This window comes from Pelmatolapia mariae, linkage group LG4 (assembly GCF_036321145.2).
Source record: "Pelmatolapia mariae isolate MD_Pm_ZW linkage group LG4, Pm_UMD_F_2, whole genome shotgun sequence".
NCBI classification, from domain to species: domain Eukaryota; kingdom Metazoa; phylum Chordata; class Actinopteri; order Cichliformes; family Cichlidae; genus Pelmatolapia; species Pelmatolapia mariae.
This window is the reverse complement of record NC_086230.1, coordinates 115,778-138,231: the sequence shown is the minus strand read 5'-3', so window position 1 is coordinate 138,231 and position 22,454 is coordinate 115,778. Positions and strand designations below refer to the sequence as shown.

Here is a 22,454-nt window from a genome sequence, read left to right as displayed (position 1 = left end):
TTGTCCGATTTTCTCCGTTCAAACTTTAAACTGTTCTGCTCTTTCTGCTTATTGCAGCTATGACTTTTAGTGTTTATTACTATTATACTTTATTAAATATTACACTTTTTATGCTTTTTTTTGTCCCATTGAAATGAATGGAAATCTTCAGAAATTCTGCTAAAACTTGCTTGTTTTTGAAACTTAACTACTTCCTCATACTTTCACCTAGAAACTCCATTCAAACTTTAAAATGTTCTCAGATTATTGGGCTATTCCAGTATGATTCAGCTTTTTCAGATCTTCTACCGTTTTAATTTTATACCTCTTTAAGTTTGCAGTTGCAAAATTGTGATTTTTCAGAAAATACATGCGTTGTTATGGTTGCTATGCAATTAACTCAGAGTGTGCACTTGTCCTTTCTGAATTTTCTCTTCATGTCTGAACAACTTCTTGCAACTCGCTCAATTTCCACTCAACTCCCACAAATTATACATCAAAATGTAGGTATTTTTTGCTGGCTTTCAGAAAATGTCACTATCATTGTTGTGGGATTTATAGATTTTTTGCAAATCTCCTCAGAGTAACATAAACTCTCAAAACTTTCCATAGAGAGTCAATGGACAGTTTGTTCAAAATCAGCACTGGATTTCTCTAATGAGAGGCATTTTCAAATCGTCATATCTCCTTAACGAAACAAAGTTGATGCATGACGCTTGTGCCAATATATCTTCAGACATCCCTGATGCTCACAATTCAAGAATTTTTTTCTTACCTATTACCGTTTGGCCATGAATTACATTTGTTTGAGGGTAGGAAATTCGTGCCTTGCTCAGATCTCTTCAGATTTCAAACTCTGGAAATTAGGCACTTTTTTCTCTCGTCAGATCTTTTTGATGGATTTCAACAGAGACCTGAAAATTTCCATGACTGTTCACCAAAGCCTGCTGTTTCTTACGGTGAAAGAATGATTTTGATGCTCCATATAGATTTAGAGTTACAAAACATTGTTTGGGGGCAAGTCAATGCAGTTTTCCTTTACCTCTACTCAGTTACAGTGTATTACAAGTCATATATCTTCAAAAATCTATATTCTATCTCTGAATTAAGAAGACCTGCAGATTCCCCCATCTCTTCTGAACAGAACGATGTCAGAATGAGCGTTGTAGCCCCTACGGTTAGGAAATTATGGCCATTTGTTCGAGGGGAATCCTGAATGTGAGAAATACACTGCAGAAAACTTATACCTCTCTCTGTGTCTGTGTGTGTAAGGGCTGATTACAGCAGGTGCAGCCAATTTAGCTGACCTAGATATACCAAGCCCAGACTCTTAACAGCCACTTCTCCCTTTAGGCTCTGTGTATGTGTATGTTTGTGTGTCTGTATCAATATTTCTCCCATGTTAAAGTATTACTCCTCCATAATAGTATTTCTGTTGAATCAAAGTGGAGAAGTTTTTACAGTCATCTTACTGTTGAGCCATAAATTACGTTTGTTTGGGGGTGGAAATCTGTCCTCCTCTCACTTTTCAAACTCTGAAAATGAAGCCGTTTCTTCTCTCGTCATATCTCTGCGACGGAGGTACAAAGAGCAATGAAAATTGCAGTCAAAGTACACCAAAGTCCGCTGATTCACCCAGTTGAAGAATGATGCTTCTATTCCACCTAGTGTTTGAGTTACACGACTTTCTGTAACTCCAAAAAACGGCGTCTTTCGCCTCTCACCGCGATCAAAATCTCACAGGTCATCTGCCTGTTTTCCAAGCGGCCGCCATCTTCTTTCCCAGTGGCGCAGTTGGTAATGACGCCGGTCAGCAGCCCAAACATCGCGGGTTCAATTCCACCTTGGTCAACATGTTTTTTTTCCCCTACAAATTAATACACCATCACGGACCACTAATTCACATAGATCATTTATTACAATTCTGCAAAGTTTATGATTTTAGCAGCTTTTCTAATGCAAATCTGTCCTTCTCTCAGTCTTCAAACTCTGAAAATGAAGCCGTTTCTTCTCTCGTCATATCTCCGCGACGGAGGTACAAAGAGCAATGAAAATCGCAGTCAAAGTACACCAAAGTCCACTGATTCACCCAGTTGAAGAATGATGTTTCTATTCCACCTAGTTTTTGAGTTACACGACGTTTTGTAACTCCAAAAAACGGCATCTTTCGCCTCTCACCGCGATCTAAATCTGACAGGTCATTTGCCTGTTTTCCAAGCGGCTGCGATCTTCTTTCCCAGTGGCGCAGTTGGTAATGACGCCGGTCAGCAGCCCAAACATCGCGGGTTCAATCCCACCTTGGTCGACATTTCTTTTTCACTACAAATTTATACACTATCACAGACCTGTAATTTATATTGCTAATTTTTTTCACTACAAACGAGTAGTACAAAAACATACTATGTCTGCAACATCACAGTATATCTGTTATGTTATAGTATTTCTACTAAATCACAGTATTTCTGCCAATTCAAGGAGACTGACTGTTACTAAGTGCATCAGTGTACATAGGTCATATCTTGTGTTGGAGTGCCCTCTTGTGTTGCCTTTTGGGTAGTGCCTTAAACATGAACACTGCAAAGAACTGGTATCAGCCTGGTTTGTAGTGGAGGAATTTGTTGCCAGTTTCTTTCATCTTTAATCCGTATTCATGTTGTAATGTAGTAGTACCACAATATGGCAGAAACACTATGTTTTGGCACAAATACTTTGATTTGGTATACTTTAGCTTCTTCACCCCTTTTCAGAAGTTCTGCTGATTGAACTCTTTTCAGCAGAATTCTGCTCATTCACCTCTTTTCAGCAGAAGTTCTGCTGATTGAACTCTTTTCAGCAGAATTTTCAGAATTTTCACTTCTTTTCAGCCCAAATTCTGCAAAATGTTCAGCCTTTTCACCTCTTATTAGCGCAAATCTCAGCTGTTTTCAGAAAAAAACTCTTTTGAGCAGAAGTTCTGCTGATTCTTCTCTTTTCAGTGCAACTTTCTGCTTCTTTACCTCTTTTCAGCAGAAATTCTGCTGATTCACCTCTTTTCTGCAAAATTTTCAGCCTTTTCACCTCTTACCAGCACAATTCTCAGCAGCTTCTGCTCATTTCAGCAGAATTGTCCGTCTCTCCACCTCTTCTTTGTGAGAATGAGTTTGGGTCCGTGAGATGAGTAGCTGCCTTGACCTCTGGAGGCCCCGGTTTGGATCCTTCTCAGGGTGACATTTTTTTTTCACCACCATACAACTTTATGCAACTTTTCATCTTTTTCAGCTTTTCAGCAGACAGCTTCAGCGTTAAGGCATCCACACAGCATTTTCGCAGGAAATGCAAATTTTTCTAGTTCTAGTTGCTTCCATACGTTTTTTGGCACTTAACTACTTCCACAATTTTCAGCCGATTTTCACCGTTCAAATTCGAAACTATTCTGGTATTTCTGCTAATGATCGCTATGACTTTTGGTATTTTCTGTTATTATACTTTTTAAAATATTACGCTTTTTTCCTTTAATTTGTCCCATTGAAATGAATGGGAAACTTCCACAATTCTGCTAAAACTTGTTCATTTTTGAAACTTAACTACTTCCTCATACTTTCACCTAGAACAACCATTCAAACTTTAAAATGTTCACAAATATTTCTGCTATTCTTGTATGATTCAGCTTTTTCATATCTGTTACCATTTTCACCTTATCCCTCTTTAAGTTTTGAGTTTCATTTTTGTGATTTTTCAGAAAATACATGCGTTGTTATGGTTGCTATGCACTTGGCTTTCAGTGAGCCACTGAACGTTTCCCAGTCTTCTCTTCATGTCCGAACAACTTCTTGCTACTTGCTCAATTTTCTCTCATCTTCCACAAATTATACATCAAAACGTAGGTATTTTTGCTGGCTTTCAGAAAATGTCACTATCATTATTGTGAGATTTATAGAATTTTTCCAAATCTCCTCGGACTAACACAAACTCTGAAAACTCCCCATAGAAAGTCAATGGGTGGCTTGTCAAAAATCACCCCTGGATTTCTCTAATGAGAGGCATTTTCAAATCGTCATATCTCCTTAACGAAGCGAAGTTAAGACATGAGGCTTGTCCCAGTATATCTTCAGACACTCCTGACGCTCACAATTCAAGAATTTTTTTATCACTGATTACCATTTGGCCATGAATTGGGTTTGTTTAAGGGTAGGAAATTCGTCCCTCGCTCAGATTTCTTCAGATTTCAACCTCTGGAAATGAGGCACTTTTTTCTCTCGTCATATCTTCTTTATGGATTTCCACAGAGACCTGAAAATTTCCATGACTGTTCATCAAAGCCTGCTGTCTCTTACGGCGAAAGAATGATATCGATACTCCATATAGATTTAGAGTGAGAAAGCGTTGTTTGAGGGCAAGTCAAGGCAGTTTTCGCTTTGCCTCTACTCAGTTATGGTGCATTAGAAGTCAAATATCTTTAATAATTCATATTTTAATGATAAATTGTCAACATTTTAAGATTCCCCCATCTCTTCTGAACAAAACGGTGTAAGAATGACCGTTCTAGCCCCTACGGTTAGGAAATTATAGCCATTTGTTTGAGGGGAATCCTCACTATGAGAAATAAACTGCAAAAAGTCCTTTCTGTCTCTGTGCTGCGTGTGTAAAAGCCTGCACTTGGTGCACCAGTTTTGGCGGGAAAAAGTACACAGCCTCTCTGATTGGTGGATTCAAATTCAGCAGCTCCAGGCTGCTTGACTGACCTAGAGGCATATAGGAAACACAGTATGCACAGCCCCTGTTTGTTCACTTGCTGCTGTGTGTGTGTGTGTGTGTGTCTGTGTGTGTGTGTCTGTTCTGCTATACTTGTGAGGACAAGCGTGGGTATAAGACCTTACGAGTGAGGACCTTTTGCGAAAGTGAGGACATTTAATATGGTCCTCACTTGTTTTTCACTGTAATGCCTTCTAGAGGCCATTTTTATGCTTCTCTCAAAGTTTGAGCGAGGTCCTCGGAAAGATAGAAATACGAGAAAAAATACACACTTCTATACACACTGCTATTCTTTTCATACACACACTTTTGCTCTCTACTGGCTACTAGTGGTTATGAAAAATCACTGCTCCTGAGCCTTTTTGCTCTCTACTGCCCTTCTGCCCCTTTGGTTGTGGATAGTCACTGCACCCAAGTACTTTTTGCTCTCTACCGCCCCTACTGCTTTTGGACAGTCACTGCACCCAAGCACCTTTTTGCACTCTACTGCCAACTACTGTCTTTGCCCATTCACTGCCCCCAAGCTACTATAACTAGAAATGAAGATAATGACAGAGTTTATGTAATGAAGGAAAAATAAATAGTGCTCTATTGCCTTCAAGTTCAATTCAATTTTATTTATATAGCACCAAATCACAACAAAGGTCACCTGAGGGCACTTTATACTTTAGGGTAAAGAACCTACAAGGTAAGTTAAACATATTATTATGTCTTACTTTTAATATCTGGTCTTGGTCTACCCAAATTGGAAAGCACACCAATACAGTTTTTGAAATTAAATGCTGAAATAGAAATATTGAATATGTACTGGCCTAAACTGAGCTATGAGACAGTGCTTTAGTTCCTGAAAAATTACGACTGGATTTTCAATTTAAACTAAACAGTGTGCTAGTTAACATGGGTTTCATCAGTTAATGTGAGACAGGTTTGGAAATTATTAATGCAGCTCATCATTTCTGCCTTCTGGTTCTCATTTTAGGCTTCTCTTTTTAAACCATACTTGTATCCCTGCTATAGAAATGGCATATCAGTAACTTTTTTAGACCATTCAGTTTAAGAAAATCATTTAAGGTCTTGAAGGGCTGCTTTCCATTTAGTGTTACCAGCATATTTTATCAAAATATCTCCACAAATAGGAGACTGAATCTGAAAAAACCACCTTGACCCTGCTTTAGTAGTGAGCTACAAATTGTGTCTACATAACACACAGTATAGACAATGTGCAAGAAACTGTAGTTTTGTTTCAAGTATTTTTCAAACTATTATAAATCATACTGGTGAATTTTGATAGATTATATGAAAGCATGGGCTTCTGTACAAAGGTGTCAGGGTCCTGGGTCTCTTGACCCAGCGTGTTTAGTTCTTCAAGGTTTTTGTATTCTACTTGTGAGTTATTTTATGGTTTCTAGTTTTGATCCCTTGCCCTTCATGTTTCTGTGTCCCCTCAGTTCTGTGTAAGTCTGTGTCTTTGCATGTTTGAGTTTCTTGTTTTCTGTCACTCTGTATTATGAATTATGTTCTCATGGTTGGTCTTTTGTTACTCCCTCGAGTCTAGTTTCTTGTGTTCCAAGCTTAGCATTTCCCTCTGTGTATTTTGGTTTTAGTCCTCTGCCTTTGGTTTATGTCTCTGTGTTTCTTAGTTGCTGTCTCCACTGTGCCAAGTTCGCGTCTGTGTCATACATCCTGTTTTACTTTGTAGGTCCGTGTCTTATGTGAATGTGTCCTGCTTTGCTTCCTTGTCTCGTCAGCCTTGACTTCTCCCAGCTGTGCCCTCCTTCTGTGTCTCATTCCCCTCGTTACTTCCCAGTGTATTTAAACCCTGTGTTTCTCTGAGTCAGTGTCGCGTCGTCCCTCATGCTGTTTGGATCTCCCGGTGTCTCCCTGTAAGTTTAGTGTTTTATTTCCCCAGTTTAGGTTACTTTGCTCTTAAACAGTCAAATTGTGCTCTTAAACATAACAGTTCAGTTCACTGTACTCAAATGGCCTCTACAGCCACCAGATCTCAATCCAAAAGAGGACCTCTATGATCTGTATGGTGGATCAGGTGAAGACATTACATATTATGTGATCACCTGATCACATGTATACATATATATATATATATATATATATATGTATATGTCAACCCTGATCCCAGCTTTCTCCTTTTTCACACCAACCCTCATCATGTCCTCCTTCACTGCATCCATAAACCTCCTCTGAGGTCATCCTGTTTCCTCCTACCTTTGTCCAGTATTTCCACAATCCCTCTTCTGCATATGTCCGGATCATCTCAGCCTTGTCTCTGACTTTCTCTCCATACCATTCAGCATGAGCTGTCCTTCTTGTATACTCATTTCTGTTTCCTGTTCCTCCTGCTGACTCCAGATCCCTGATGTAATCCCACCCTCACCTTGAACACATCTGTCATTCCTATTGCAACCTCACCACTGCCTCACTGTCCTCATACATGTCCTGCACCACCCTCACATCCTGACTTACCTCATGCAGTACCACAGTTCCTCTCTTAGCATCCTATCATATTCTTTTGCCAGATCCACAAAGACACAGTGCAACTCTTTCTGACCTTCACTATACCTCTGCATTAACACACTCAAAGCAAACATCACATCTGCACTGCTCTTTTTCAGTGACAAGCCATACTGCTGCTCAATGATCATTACCTCTCTTCTTAACCTAGCTTCAACAACTCTTTCTTGGTGTGTCTCATCAGCTTTATCCCTCTGTAGTTACTACAGCTCTGCATATCACCCTTGGTCTTGAAAACTGGTACCAGTACACTTATTCATTCCTCACTCTCCAAACTTGTGTTAAAGTCCTCTCTCCTCAACATCGCCATACCGCCACAGATATGTCATGTGGACCAACTGCCTTTCCTCTCTTCATAGCTGCCCTCACTTCCTCCTTACTAATCCCCTGCACTTCCTGTCTACCTTCTCCATCTCCCTGACTACCGCACTTTCTCTTAGCTATTCCTTTGAGGAACTACAGGAAAGTGTCCAATCCACCACCAAGTCTTTTTGTCCTCTTTTCTCTCTCCAAAAGATACACCAAACACCTTCTTTGCCTTTCTCTCACCATTTCAGTTGTATTTTTCCAGTCATCTGGTAACTCTTCCCTTCCACCCAGAGAATGTCTCTACTCCTCCCTGAACTAACAACTGCACAACATTCTTCCTTCTTCAGCTTCCACCATTTAGTTCTTGTCTCTGCCTTCACTCTCTTCCCCTTCTTGACGTCCAAAGTCATCCTACAGGCTAGTGTCCAATGCTGCGTAGCTACATTCTCTCCTGACACCACCTTGCAGTCTCCTATCTCTTTCAGACTGACCCTTCTGTTTAGGATGTAAGCCACCTGTGTACACTTTCTTCCACTCTTCTACGTCACCTTATGTTCCTCCTTCTTCCTGAAGTATGAGTTCACCCCAGCCATTTCCATTCTTCCTAATTTTGACCTGCTGCATTTCTCTGTTTAACACCATACCTATCTAACACCTCCTCATTATCTCTCTTTCCTTCACCTACATGGCTACTGAAGTCTGCTCCAATCAACACTCTCTACCACTTTATCAAACTAACTGCAGAACTCCTCTTTCTCTTCTAACTGACATCCAACCTTCAACCTGGTCTCCTGCACACACAGTAAATCTACCTTCCTTCTCTCCATTCATATCAGCCAGCTCTCTCCCTTTGCCAGTCATAGTACCTCCACGCTCCTGCCTGTCCTTCTCTTCGACTCCTAACACGCTTCTCCCCTTTCCTCTTCCTTTGTCTTCGAATAGTAGCACAGTTTCCATCGGCTCTCTGTTGGCTAATAGCACAGGAGGCAGTAATTGTTAACCCAGGTACCGACTGATCCGATATGGAAATACACCAGATGCCATTCCTGAAACAGCCCTCGCTGTTTATCTGGGCTTTGGAGTACACTCCCAACTCCACCCTCCATACACTATCAGTCAAAAATTTGGACACGTTTTGACTTAATGTTTGTTTTTTGTGTTTTTACTACTTTCTACATACAAATTGAAGACATCAAATATATGAAGCAATATATATGGAATTATATAGCAAAGAGATAGCTGATATATAACTCTAAATATGCTTTATATTTTAGATTCCACCCTTTGCTTTGTTGACAGCGCTGCAAACCTTTGGCCTTCTCTCAGTGAGCTTCATGATGTAGTCACCTGAAATGGTTTCACCTCAGAGGTGTACCTTGGGTTCATTTGTGGAATTTCTTTGAGTCTTTAGGGGGTTTGGGCCATCAGTTGTGTTGTCCAGAAGTCAGGTTGGTGCACAGCTGACAGCCCTATTTGACTACTGTTAAAATTCATATTATGGCAACAACCAATCAGTTAAGTAAAGAGAAACTACAGTCCATCATTACTTTAAGAACTGAAAGTCAGTCAATCTGGAAAAATGCTGAATGTGTCCTCAAGTGCAGTCGCACAAAACATCAAGCACTACGACAAAACTGTCTCACATGAGGCCCGCCCCAGGAAAGGAAGACCAAGAGTCCCCTCTGCTGCTGAGGATACATTCATCCGAGTCCAACTTTGGTTCTACCTGCCATGTCTTTGTGCGAAAGGGTGAGTATATTTACTGGCGTAGCCGCACATCAGCATGACCCAGCTGAGCAGCGTGCTCTGTTTAGCCTGGTTTGTCTTATTCCTCACGTTTGTTTGTCACTGTCAAACATAACTGGACAGAAGGCCTGGTGCTCTGCTGCTAAAGTGGGCTTCAGACAGTGTTTTTCTGTGGAACATCAAGGCTGTCATGTAGTATTCATTTGGCTATTCAAAGCAAATAATGTACATGCTTATACAAAATGTAAGCCTTTGTATAGTGTGTTATAATTGTGCCTTCCAACAATTGAAAGTGTGTTTATGTGCTGTCTCTTTGGCTGCTATGTTTTAGTGTTATAATAAGACTCACCTTGGAGGCAACAATAACATGCTGTCCTAATATTGTTTTATGTACAGTTATTAATAAAATTATGTTAAAAAAGGAAATGATGTCACTCTAACAGTGTAGCCATCAGAAGGCATATAAGCTTTCCTATATGACACACTGTTTTTTAAATAACTAATACTACTATATCTAAATCAGGTGAAACATTGTGATGTTCCATGTTTTTTTTGTTTTGTTTTGTTTTACTTTAAATTTGATAGAGTTGTAGGTCACAGTTTGTACAGCAGGTTCACCAGCATTAGCGCTCACTGCTAAGACACCTGTAGATTTATTGAGGTGAGCTTACTGTAAATGAATGAAAAGAAAAAGGAGGTGGAAACGGTGGGGAGCACAGTGTAGTCCTGTTACACATGGGTAATGGGCTGCATCAAAACTGTTGGTGCACTTTTACTGTATCACCTCCAAGTCATTATTGACTGTAACTGGATTATTTAAATAAAACTGAGAAGTAACTTTGACTTTTGTCTTTGGTATTAGGTGAAGGAAGCCACGGCAGCAAGCCAAACACAGGTATGTGCCTTCTTATCGAATATTTGAACATGTAGTCTTTAATCGTTACTGAATCGTACGTAGGAGTGTCAAACAACAGACCAACAACAGATACTAAAAACTATAATCTGCATTAAGAATCATTATCAGTTAAGGTGGGATTAGGCGATTCTTAGATCAGATGTTTTCTAAATGTGATTCTTTGTTGCTCTTAATATGAACAACTGCTGCTAGAAGAATACTCATGTGTGTCACATCGGCCCCACGTTCTGCATAAAATCTAAATTAAAAAGGCATTGATCAGAAAATCATTTGAAGCCTCTGTACCTGAAAATGGCACAAGGACAACAAATGGTTAAAACCCAGCATTCTATAATATAAATGACGTAATCCAGATATGAGAAACAGTCCCAAACAGACAGAAGAAACAGGACAGAGGTGGATGAATATGAAGGTTTGAATAAAGACAGAAAGTTGTTGAACGTAACGTTTGTTCGCAGCCTGTGTCCACATTGCAGACCTGTGCAGTCCTCTGCAGTCTGATACCACGGTCATGCCATAACATCTTATTTTACTCACAGCCAGGAATACACGAGTTCAATGAAGTCTTATAACTTTAAAAATATATCTTTTCACATGTGAAACATTATATTATTAAGAAGGTGGAAATGGTGAGCATGTTTTCAGTAAAACAAATTTATTTGGATTTATTCAAAGTATTTATGTCACAGATAGTTTTATCCACTAAGAATTTATTTTACATTTAATTTCATGTATAAAGTGTGTTTACAAGCACCATCTCATGGTATATAATCAAGCAATAGGACAAAGTCAGCATCACAGCAGTGGTATGTTTTAAAGAAATTTTTGGTTGATTATTTTAATAAATGTATTTTTCCTACACAAATTTAAAAAATGCTTATTAACCAGGTTTCCCACATGCTCAGTGATCTTATGGTCGTATTTAGTTTTTGGCTTCGTTAGCTTCCAGCTGGAAGCTGATGTCACTTAAATCCCTGTTTGGAGAAACAGCTTTTCCTGTTCAGGAGAGAACATGTAGAATTCCTTACTAGAGGACCTCAAACTGAATCCTGACTGGCATCATTTTAAATTTAAATGGGCACAGGTTTTTTCAAATATGATTAGTCTCCTATTCATGATCTCCTGCTTATTGTTTTATGGTGCATTGTTAGTGTTATGTATTTTAACCTCCTAGGACCTGGCGTCCACATATGTGGACATCACATTTTGGGTTGTCTCGACGAAAATACTAAATTTTGCTCTACAAGGGAGGGATATCCAGTTACGAGGACATTATACTGCCACTGTTCTATCGAAATTTAAAACAAATGCCCTCATATGTGGATCTCATTGTTCTCAGAAACAAGAGAGGTAAAAAAAATTCAGATAATTCTTCGTTTTTACATCAGGTCCCAGTCAGCCCAAATAGCAAAGAGAAATTAAAAATGCCATGAAAGAGTTCAGGTCTTAGGAGGTTAAAGCTCATGACAATAGAAATTAGCTTAGGTTATACATTTTACAGTAATGTCATGTTATAGACTTCTCTCTTCATAAACAATGTCCACATATAATTGCATCCTTTCAATATTTATTTCTTACATTGCAGACGATAATGTGGCCCTCGCATGCAGCGATGACGGCTGTTCTGATAGTGGTGGTAAGTGTTACCTGCTCACTAGTACAGCTGTTGGTATACTGCCTCATGAATAAGCTGCGTTTGTGATAAACTGCTATGCAACTGCAAGTTATGTATGTGACACTGACTAATATTAGAGAGTGACGTTAACCTGTTAGCTTGGGTTCCTATTGGTAAAATGAACTGGGTGGCATGTTACAGCCAAATAAACACACTGTTGGCAGAGTTCAGTGCTCAGTAATCTATACAACAGATAACACTTGATCATGTACACTCACTCTTTAGTGAGCTCTTTTATTACAGCAAGAACTAGACTCACAACACATGAAAAAAGGACATCTTAGAGATCTGTGGTTTTATCACCACGACCCAGATTCTAAATTAATCTGATACATCTGTCCAGTGCATGTTTACGCAAAGGCCACCTTTGAATGGCTGTGCTGCATTTTTTTAATTATCTTAACTAAAAGAAGAGTAATTTCATTTCTAGGATGACATAGTGACACTTGGAGAAATTGAGATTGCTTCTTTTGCACGTTGTCGTTGCATCTTTGTTTTTTGTCATATTTGTAAACAATACTGTTTGTTTCTGAAGTATTTCATGACTCCTGATGGCTAATATTTGACATCTGGTATCAGTTATAGATGAAAGTCCCACAGAAGCTACTCCGTGTCACCCAGAGAAATGAGAAAGGAGGAGGCAGTGAGATGGATGAAGGTCAGGTTTTTCACAGAGTCATTCACTACAAAAACTCAGTGAATTAGGAAGATGTGGCACATGAATGTTTCTGTTTTTCAGGTGGAAGTTCTGAGCATTTCTCCTATCAAAAGAGACCGGAGCACACCAGTGAAGAGAGTTCAGATGTAGATGGTGAGTTTAAGCATTTGTCTGACATGTTGTGTGTATTCTACTCAAATTCTATTCCAGTACAATCTGCTTTGTACAATAACAGCTACCATTGTTTGTCTGTTTCTGTTTTAGAAGAGAGCAAGGAAGCAAGACTGGCTCTGAGGAAAAGAGGAAAAACCAAAGTGGCCAAAGCAAAGGGTGAGATCTTTTAAGCTTTAAATGCATTTAAAATTTTCTGTTTGCAGTATATGAATCAGGTTGTAGACATGACTTTATTTCCTTATAGTTTTGTCCTCTGTAGCAGAATATATACCTACACAAACACAAAACTCTTGATATTGATCCAGAATTATTTCATTGGTAAGTAGACATAAATTAATAAAAAAAATTAAAATAGCGCTTCACATTGAGTTGAAGAGGAGAATGCAGGCAGGGTGGAGTGGGTGGAGATGGGTGTCAGGGGTGATGTGTGACAGAATAAAGCAGCAAGAGCGAAAGGGAAGCTTTACAAGATGGTAGTGAGGCAAGCTATGATGTATGATTTGGAGATAATGTCTCTAACAAAAAGACAGGAGGCTGAGCTGCAGGTTTTCATTGGGAGTGACCAGGATAGGGTGAGATGGGGCAGATGATCCGCTGTGGCCACCCCTAAAGGGTGCAGCTGAAAGAATTAAGGCTTCACATTCATTGTTACATCTATGATTAGTTAGGCTACCTATTATGGTAAAGGACTAGTTTAACCATTATAATACACATGGCAGCGTTCTGCAGGTCATTTAAAAAGTCTGAAATTAAAACAAAGAAAAATACAGTCTGAAAATGTCTTATAATTTTGAGAAAGAAAATTTCCGTTAAAGGTCCCACGATTTACCACTTAAAGACAAGCACTTTACAATGCATATTTCAGTTTCCACCAAAATACCACACACATGTTCTGCTTTAAAATCAAAAGCTTTAAAATGAACTAGAAGGACAGCTGGGCCCACCACTGTCAGTGAGAGGTTTGTGAATGACATAAACAGCTAATGGTAGTACCAAATCTAACGGAGTAGACTACATGGCTGCTGATCACTGACTGACTGCTGGGGCTCTCATTTGGTGTTGGCTCATCGGTATCGTATCGCTTCCTGTTTCATTGTTAGATAAACTATAGGAATGCCTTGAAGACACAAAGACCTGGATGGCCTCTTATTTTCTGCTTCTTAATTCAGATCAAAGTGAGGTTATTTTACTCGGCCCTAAAAATCTTAGAAATATGGTATCTAACCAGATTCTTACTCTGGATGGCATTACCTTGGCCTCCAGTAACACTGTGAGGAACCTTGGAGTCATTTTTGACCAGGACATGTCTTTCAACGCACATATTAAACACATATGTAAGACTGCTTTCTTCCATTTGTGCAACATCTCTAAAGTTAGAATTATCCTGTCTCAGAGTGACGCTGAAAAACTAGTTCATGCATTTATTACTTCCAGGCTGGACTACTGTAATTCATTATTATCAGGAAGTCCTAAAAACTCCCTGAAAAGTCTTCAGCTAATCCAAAATGCTGCAGCGAGAGTCCTGACAGGGACTAGAAAGAGAAAGCAGATTTCTCCTGTATTGGCTTCCCTTCATTGGCTTCCTGTTAAGTCACATACACGGTCTTAAATAATCAATGACCTTAATGACCTTGTAGTACCATATCACCCTATTAAAGCACTTCGCTCTCGCACTTCAGGCTTACTTGTTGTTCCTAGAGTAAGTATAATGGGAGGGAGAGCCTTCAGTTTTCAGGCCCCTCTTCTGTGGAACCAGCTTCCAGTTTGGATTCAGGAGACAGACACTATCTCTACTTTCAAGATTAGGCTTCAGATACTTCATATTTTTTCAATATTATAGTTTCATCTTCTTTTGAAAAACCAGCCTGTTTCAGTACACTTCTTAATAATCATGATTGATCAGATATTATAATATTTGCCTTATTTAAGACCATTGCAAATTATTAAAGTCTGACAGTTTGTTTTTGTTTTTTTTACAAAAATAGTTTTATGGTGAATTATTTTACCAGCAGTATCTAGTTAGTATCTGATTTGCCTAGATGCAATAAGTAGCTGTGAAGACAAAATGTATCAAAGTCAATCGGCTTTCAATCGTTGTTTCATTTTGTAAGTACATTACTCAATAATTGATCCCATGTTTCTGTAATCTTTAAAATACTAAATTTTAAAGTGCTTACTATATATCTTGGGTACAAATTTTTGAGTAAACCGTTCAGCCTACAGTTGGGTTAGGCATTTCCTGTAAATATATACAAGCAGAACCCAGTTTCTAATAAAATCTATAGTTGCATATATGTTGTAAAGTTAACCGTCCACATTGTGTTTTGTGTCATTTGTAGAGAAACCCTGTGTGAAGGTCAAGAGGCCGTGGAGTGGAGTGGAGAAAACAGCAGTACAAAGACGGTTATCAGCTTTTCTGATTTGTCCTTTTGGCAGGCATACAAACAAATCAAGTACTTAATGATCACTTTGTTGGTGTAAGTCATGAGACTTAACAATTGCTGACCTAACAACTGTTACCCTTCTGGAATTGATTTTCCATTGTGTAATAAATGGAGTTTGCTGTTGCAGCTTTCTGGGAAGTTATTTAGTATTCTGTTTATGTGTAAATTTCAAATTGTTTAACTTACACATTATTTGGTTGCACTAAAATAGAAAATAGAAGAGAGTAACTGTAAAAAGAAAAAATTTGTACAGACAGAAACGAACTCAAAAGCACCCCCTGGTGAAAAATCACCAGAATAGCACCCTATGGCAATGTCCTCACCCTGATAGTAAAATGAGCTTTTTTTCTACTTGAGTGTTTTAAGATTTTGAGGTGATTTTTGCTGTCAGAGAGCCACCCAGTGTTCAAAAATGGCAAAGGTTTCTTTGCAAGTGTAGCAGAAATGGTGGTCCTCACTTGAATAGTGCATTTACCTGGTCCTCACTCGGGATGCAAGACAGGAATGTGTGTGTGTGTGTGTGTGTGTGTGTGTGTGTGTGAGACCCTTTTTATGGCAGCATGTCATTGTAGGATTCAAATTGATTATATTTAGACTGGTTGACTCGATTACATCCTGTGTGTGTGTCTCTCTGTGCATTTGTGTTTCCATTTGTGTCCATAATTGTAATTGTGTGTATCTGCTGGCTGTTATTTCTTTCTTTTCTTTTTTTGTCAATTTTTTACCTTTCAACAAGCACATTTGAGTGACCCTTACAATGTTCAGCATTTTTTCAGCTGTCCATTTTGCTTTTCCAATTTTTCTATTTAAGTTATTACTATTCTGTTAAATCATGCTATTTCTGCTATTTTATAAGATTTATGCTAAATATAGTATTTCTGCTTAATAATAGTATTTCTGCTGAATTATAGGATTTCTACCAAATCATAGTATTTCTGCTACTTTTTGGTATTGGTGATAAATACAGTATTTCTGCTAAACATAGAGTTTCTGCTATTTTAAAGGATTTGTGCTAAATATAGTAATTCTGCTTAATAATAGTATTTCTGCTGAATTATAGGATTTCTACCAAATCATAGTGTTCCTGCTAAATCATAGTATTTCTGCTACTTTTTGGTATTTGTGATAAATACAGTATTTCTGCTAAAAAATAGAATTTCTGCTATTTTATAGGATTTGTGCTAAATATAGTAATTCTGCTAAATCATAGTAATTAAGCCAGAAGAGTCTGTTCAGTGACAGGTTGATTCTCCCAAAGACAAGAACCAACAGACATAAAAACTCCTTTGTCCCACACCCCATCAGACTGTTTAACTCCTCTCTGGAGGGGAGAGGGAGGGGAAACAGGAGGACAAAGGAGGGGGGGGGACAACTAAGCTGTAGTGCCTTTTCACTGTGCAATACTTTTTGTGCAATACTTTTTGTTAGTAGTCAACGGTGTAATAGACTTCAATATTTGAAATGTGCAGTTCATTTGTAATCTTATTCCTATTTATTCTATTTATCCCTTTCATATATTTTATTTATATATATATCTCTGTATTTATATATGTGTGTATATATAATATTCTGCTCACGCTGTGTAACTTCTGTCGGTGTTGTGCTTTTGGAAACCGAATTTCCCAGAGGAACCCACCCAAGGGATTAATAAAGTCTTATCTTATCTTATCTTATCTAATTCTGCCAAATCATAGTATTTCTGCTTCTTTTTGGTATTTGTGATGAATACAGTATTTCTGTTAAAACATAGCATTTCTACTAAATGTAGTATTTCTGCTTAATTATAGTATGTCTACCAAATCATAATATTTCTGATACAAGCAGCGTGTGTGTGTGTGTGTGTGTGTGTGTGTGTGTGAGAGACCCTTTTTTGGCAGCATCTCATTGTAGGATATAAATTGAACATATTGAGACTGGTTGACAGGCATTTCAAAAATTTCTGTGAATTTCTCACTGGAACCTAACCATGTTCAGCATTTTTTCAGCTGTCCATTTTGCTTTTCCAATATTTTTACTTAAGTTATTACTATTATGCAAAATCATAGTATTTCTGCTACATTTTACTATTTGTGCTAAATGCAGTATGTCTGCTAAGTCATGCCATTTCTGCTATTCATAGGTTTTCTGCTAAATGTAGTATTTCTGCCAAATACTTTTATGTCTTCCAAATCATAGTATTTCTGCTAAGTTATTATGTTTCTCTTAAGTCACAATTTTTTTGCTAAGATGTTATGTTAATACTCCATGTCTGAAATACATTACAGAAAGCCCATGTCTCTGTCGGTGTGAGCAAGGGATACAGCTGCACTGACAGGGACAACTACATAGCCTGATGAAGCAGACAGAAGTGACAGCTCTGACTGGTGGATTCAAATTGAGCAGATCCAGGCTTTTTGACTCTCATAGATACAGCTTGTCATGGTTCGTATTTTGAGGAAAGGACAAACGACTGGAGGTCCCAGTAGATGTCAAAATAGTGATTTTATTAAACACATATATATGTGGGGAAGAAGCGTATCGTTACACTTTTCAAGGCAGTCTCCCCCGAACAAAAATAAGGAGTGGTATATATAACAGTTGATGACGAATAATATGCGTCAAAACACTTGGATTTACTGGAAATCTAGGTATCAATTCTCGTAATCTAAGAACACTCCAGTACATCGGACCCTTGACACCCTTTACTCCCTACTCCAGATGTTCTCTGTCTAGTAAACAGTCACGTACACTGGACAAGTCACGTAGCAGTTTTGAGCAAAACAAGTTGAGAAACTGTGAGTGTATGTGTGCAGGCCCCCCCCTTATGTGTCTTGGGTGTTATCCTCAGTTAACCTCATAGTGCTGGGCCTACAGGCCTCCAGGCTGTGATTTTATTATATGTGATGTGCTCTAGTGTAAACAGATATGAAATCATCTTATCATTAGCTTAACTTCCTCACCTACCCATAACTTCAGACATTCAATTAACAACTCTCTAATAAGCAATATGGATAACATGAATACAGTTAAACCTGCAATGAAAGATCATCATGTGATTATGACAACCTCTGAAATACAGACTTGAAATAGAGAATTTCATGTAACATCGACAACTTCAAAAATGCTCTGATGAAATGATAATGATAAATGATCAGTGATGCAACAGAAACAATAATGGTTATGAATAGTACCAGTAAAATAATTTCCTAATCTCTACACTCCTCCTCTTTGGCCTTTCGAGAAAGGCCAACACTCCTCTCATTGTCTCACTCCTCGGGCAACTCAGCCACCTCCTCTTTGAGTGAAGTGATGCTCTGCGATCCTCCTCTTCGACTCCCCAGGTAGACTACTGGTTAGTCGTCGCACGGGTGAGAGATGAGCCTGTCTCCACCAAACTCTCATCCGCTACTGCACATTGACCCCAATGCAACCCGTTCCTTTGGTCTTTCCCCACCAACTGGACCGCTGTTGTGGTACGAGCCGTCACTCTTGGAGCTTGGCACGCTCCCTTCATCCCTCAGGTTCTCATGTCCCCACGGTGCTGAAGGTGTAAGGCAGAGCACGTCGTACACCTTAGTTGTCTTCCTCAATGTCAACGATAAATCTCCCATTTTATCTAAAACTTTGCTTTGGGAAGTCTCCTCTCCATCTCCTCGAAGCTCAGTCGCACCGCTCCTTGTGCTACGTCTTCTGCGATGAAGATGATCTCTGATCCTCCTTAAGCCTCCATCCTGTAGGCGCCCCTCCTCACTCGCTTCTCGTCATGGCACCTGCAGATTAAAAATCGACCCTCCTCTTGCACATGGCTTCCGCCGTGTGTCAGCTCCCCACTGAGACATGTACAAGAATGTTGCACATTCTCCCCAAAACAATCTCCAGGGTTTCCCACTTGAAGCAGCCATACTCCAACCTGTAACCCTGTGTACAAACATTAGTCAGCAGCTACATGTTAAGTCTGTTTAACTCCCAGCTCCACCTGGAGCCTGCCTCCTGGAAGACAAATCTGTTAAATCAAACTTCTTATTTACAACCAACTATAAATCCTAAGAGTGATAAAGTATTCAGCAAAACAGACAAGTATCATGCACAGGTTTTCTCCAATCATTAAATCATCAACCATCCCCATTTATTCCACAATTTAATAGGTGACTTTCCTTAAGCAATGTCACTCCACTGTTTATCACTATGAGCTCAATAGTGGCCAGCTAGTGAGCCCCCCATTAAACTATTCCATAAACACTGCATCTCTTATTTTTTCTTCATGTCACTTGTCTGTTTTCTACCGAATCCTCCACATGCACCCCTAACAAAAGCAACACAAACATTAGCAACACACATGGACCATCCCGGTGGTCAGGCGTCGGCCATCCACATTCCAGAGGTGCTGTAAAAAGACCATCATAATCAGAATCAGAATCAGAATACTTTATTGATCCCTGGGGGAAATTATTTAAAGTCAAGCCATCCATAGCTGTGGAAACAAGTGATACTAGTTTCAACACAGGGAATGTCTCACATGTTATTCACATTGTCAAAGTAACCTTCACATTTTCGCAACCACACAGTGTAACAGCATCACCAACTCATAACCTGTAAACACAGTTTCTTCACACATAGGCCCAGAAATCCTCTAATAGGAAAACAAACATCAACCAATTGTTCTGTTATAAATCACATCATCAAATCACATCATTAACTCTCTGCTCTCTCGGTGGCACTCTCTGAAAAGAAATGTAAATGTTAACGCTGCGCACAAGCCCATGAATAACACACCCCTGTTAGATTCTCAAACACAGAAAGTGGCATTTAAAAGGTTAAATCGTCACACAACCTAGGATGCTGCTGTCATCCTCCTGCTCCTGTGAAAAGAAACACACCTAAATTCATCCACCCTTTCCTCCTGTCTAGGTGGAGGTTAACCTTGAGTCGTGGTCAAGTCTTGTCAGCTTTTGTCAGCTTTTACCAGTCAGTCAGTTTGTTTGTTTTTATTACCATTCATTCATACATTCATTCATCCATTCTTTCTTTCTTTGCTGATAGAAGAAACCTTCGCCGCATTTGATTTCCCCCTCAGCAAAATGACGTCATTTCAAAAAGAAAAACAACTTTAGATGGATTACCTCGCTGAATCCTCTTTTGTCAGGGACTTCCTTTCTAATTGTCCCAGATAAGTGACTTTCTCCAGAGCCCATTTTAATGTGGAGAACCTCACTTGCAACAATTTTCTTAACGACGTGTAGCGCTTTTAATTCCCGACGTGCAGATCTGCTTAAAAAAAAAGAAATCAGTGCACTGTGCAAAAAATCTAAATAAAATGAAGAATAAACAAAAGATACAGAAGCCCGGTCTTAGGACTTGTCACCGAATATTCTTTCTCTTATAGATGAAAAAACACCAAATCTAAAACTTGGTGCCATTTTAAAACCTCGCCCATACTTCAGAAACCAAAACAAAATAAAACAAAAACAAAAAATCTGCTAGTTTCACTCATTTAAACTCTGGCTGCAGGATTCTGTTCACCCCTGCTATCATGTTCCCCAAAATAATACAAATTCAGTTGTCTATGTATCAGTTGTCAACCCCCTCAATAAACCAGACAGGATGATGGTAACAGCATTACCTGCTTAAAATTGTGTTTGATCCTAATGAGCTGATCCTAATGAGCTTCATTACGTGTGTGTTTATGTTAGTAGGGTTAATACATTTTCTATTTCTGTGTATCCTTTTATGTACCTTCCCCCCTTTCCTGAAACCAAATTCCATCCACTCCAAATTCTGTTTCAGAAACACCTAAATGAAAACTCTGTTATAGTCAGACACAGCTAAACCCCCAATGCTAGCAGGTTACCATCGGCAACCACGCTGTGTGTTATTAGCCCCTTCTACAAATATCCTCTTTGGATGTGTAACACTTTATGTATGCTTTTGCATTCTCTGTAGTGCATATCATGTTCATGTGTGGTGTTGTCTTTCCATTTACTCTAACAGTAAACTTGCATCCCACAGTGTTTGTCTTCCTCCCCCTTTTGTGGTGGCCTGGACACTTTGTCAATCCTCCACTTCCAGGCAGTCATCTGTCTCCCTGGATTCCTTAACCCCAATTTGATTCCCCACACTAAAACAGCATTCCCCTGTCCTCACCTGCTCCATCCTCTCCGTTCTTCTCCCCCACTTTTCAGTCCAATGTCAGTCAGTCTTCTTCAACTTTGTCCCCGCGTATCTCTTTGTCCCACTGTCTCTTTCATTGCCATCTCGCTCCAAACATGGCAAATGTCAAGCTCAGACAGACTTCTCAAAGGTCCTTCACACACAGTGAGGTTGCAGCTTGCTGCAAACGCATCTCCATCCATCCAGTCTAGATGGTGGTTCTTCTCTTTCTGATGCCGTTTGCCCATCGCGCTGCTGGACCTCTCTGCTCAGGTCTCCGGTATTGTCTCTTGGACTGCTGTCCACTGTTGATGTTCATGCTTGTGCTTCTGGAACTGCTTCAGGAACTGCACTCTGTGTCTTCAGGGAGAGGTCAGCTTCCTTGGAGCTCACTCGTTCAGGATGAAGACGAGAAGCTGCAAAACAATTCAGCCAAAATTCTGGCTGGGTGTTTCTACTTCTCTAATGATTTTAACCTATAATTTACTGCCGACTGCTGCCCGTGGAGAATTGATCCAGGTCCGTTCCCCACCTGTAAACGACAGACTGAGAGACTTTCATTATTTACTGTGACTCCAGATGTTTTAATCACTCCTAAAGCAACACATCTCTACTTATTTTGTTTTGAACTCTACTAACTTTAAACCCCACATGGGAATTTTCATTTGGTCTTAACCGGAAACACAAAAAGTCTTCTTAATCTTGTAATTAATTATTTTCATCCACACCACTCCAAATTATGTTTTCTTTTTGTGTCCACCAGGGGAATAAGATGACCTCTACTATCTCTGCTTCCCCAGTTGGAGAGAATGTCTCACTCACACTTCCACACTTTTTCAGGCTTTTGTTGCACAGGCTGCACTTCCTCTGTTTCCATCTCTTTACTTTTTTACTTTCTTTTACCCCATTGTTTTACACCCACACATTAACCTGTACACTCACTACTCTAACCTCATTTTCATTTCACCCCAACAGCTCTCATGCAGTCAGCAAACAAATCCTCCATTCATCCTTGAGTACTTGATCACCTTTAAATGTCTCTGTTAATTTTATCAATTTACTTATCATTACCTTAACCCTAGTCCACTGTTTAGTTTTCTTTATTTATTTTCACTAGGATTCCTTGGCTATTATTACTTCACAGAAAATTCAACTAATCCACTTCTT

The 22,454-nt window shown here is 39.2% G+C and overlaps 1 long non-coding RNA gene across 1 annotated transcript; it reads left to right on the top strand.

Moving 5' to 3' along the window:
• The first annotated feature begins 12,501 nt into the window (after window positions 1-12,501).
• Window positions 12,502-12,827, top strand: LOC134625746 (uncharacterized). Its single transcript, XR_010093754.2, has 3 exons — window positions 12,502-12,543; window positions 12,625-12,696; window positions 12,808-12,827. It is a non-coding gene; the product is annotated as an uncharacterized LOC134625746 (long non-coding RNA).
• Window positions 12,828-22,454: the final 9,627 nt, after the last annotated feature.